This window comes from Pundamilia nyererei, unplaced genomic scaffold (assembly GCF_000239375.1).
Source record: "Pundamilia nyererei isolate P.nyererei 1_Seehausen unplaced genomic scaffold, PunNye1.0 scaffold05305, whole genome shotgun sequence".
Classification (NCBI taxonomy): domain Eukaryota; kingdom Metazoa; phylum Chordata; class Actinopteri; order Cichliformes; family Cichlidae; genus Pundamilia; species Pundamilia nyererei.
Window position 1 is genome coordinate 1 of NW_005192706.1, and position 1,420 is coordinate 1,420.

The 1,420-nt window shown below is 40.3% G+C and overlaps 1 long non-coding RNA gene across 1 annotated transcript; it reads right to left on the reverse strand.

Moving 5' to 3' along the window:
• Positions 1-148: 148 nt before the first annotated feature.
• Positions 149-1,152, reverse strand: LOC102211209 (uncharacterized). The gene is made up of 2 exons (XR_312641.1): positions 1,071-1,152; positions 149-232 (listed from the first exon to the last, which is right to left on the reverse strand). It is a non-coding gene; the product is annotated as an uncharacterized LOC102211209 (long non-coding RNA).
• Positions 1,153-1,420: the final 268 nt, after the last annotated feature.

The following is a 1,420-nucleotide window of genomic DNA, read 5'->3' on the forward strand; positions in this document are numbered from 1 at the left end:
CAGCCAATGAATAAGCAAAGACTTTTAATCTACGAGCACTCTAGCACACCAAGACAACAGAAAATGTCCAGGCGTGACTCTAGCCTCGTTTAACAGCACAACAGTGAATCTTTCACACTGCCGCTCACCTGCAGGGAGATGTCGTTGATCTGGACATCATCGGTGCTCCACTTGCCGAAGAGCTTGATCTCTGGGGTCTCAGCCACAGCGGGGGCAGTCTCCCAATCGGTCACTGAGGAAACACCACAACATTACTGGCACATTGTTTTAAAAATTATAATTTCAGGACTATAAATGACAAATATGTCTTTTTTCCCCCCAACATTTACACGTAAGAGTTTGGGTTTGTGAAGGTGGACCTTACTGCAAATCTGTGGCCTCTCTATTACATTTCTATGTGACATAAGTCTTATAAATGGAACTTTATTTAATGAATCTGTGTATAATGAATGACCTGAAAACTACTGTAGCTTGACTGAGCTGCTACTCAATGTTACGTTCAAACAAAGTGACGTTAGCTTTCCAGCAAAAAGCAGAAAACCCCACGATTTGACACTTTAACAGGAAGCACATTTACTCATATTAATAGGAGATTGAGTGACTGTTTGGTCAGATTTAGCGAAGCAATGACAGTCACAAGTACAGCGAGGCCGGAGATGAAGCCTGCATCACGCTAACACTAGCAAACTTGCGCCACAGCGGATTCTAAGCTTACAAACGTCTATAAACGGGCGTAGGTGCGCGTTTAAATTCAGCATCAGTTAATTAGTAGGGAAGAAATTAAGTTTAATATAGACATTTTTTGTGAATTAGTGTTCTGAATTTGACATCTATCGGAGCCGCTACTCAACGTGCAGAATCCACATGTGCTACAGAGCTAGTCGCATGCTAACGCTCAGCGCTGTTGTGCTGGTACGGAAACATTCGGAGGGAATAAAAACGCCATTTCGACTAAACTGAAGTTTTCTGTACGAATTTCCAGGACAATGGAAATCCACAGTGATTTTGGATACGCGTCCGTCCCTTTTTCACGATTTATGAAGCAAGTAAAAAGTAAATTTTTCACTCACTTGTGTCTGCCGTTCTGTACCACACTTCTCTGAGACGGAAAAGGGCCTTTTCGGGGCGCCGTGTACAGATATCCGGTCCGGCGTTTGGCTGCTTCCGGCGTACAAAAGCTTATGGGAAACGTAGTCTTTTTTTATGTCATTATACATTAATAAAGCTGCTGCTGGCCTTTTAACTTTCACAATTGTTGTAAAAACAAGCAGTTATATTACATCATATTTAATATTATTTAGTTTTAGTTATTTTTCTGTTTAAAAATATGTTTTAAATTAATTTTGATTGATTCAGTCGTGTACTCTAGAATATTCTTCAGCTAGTGATCACTACATTTATATTTTGTATTTTGCTCAGT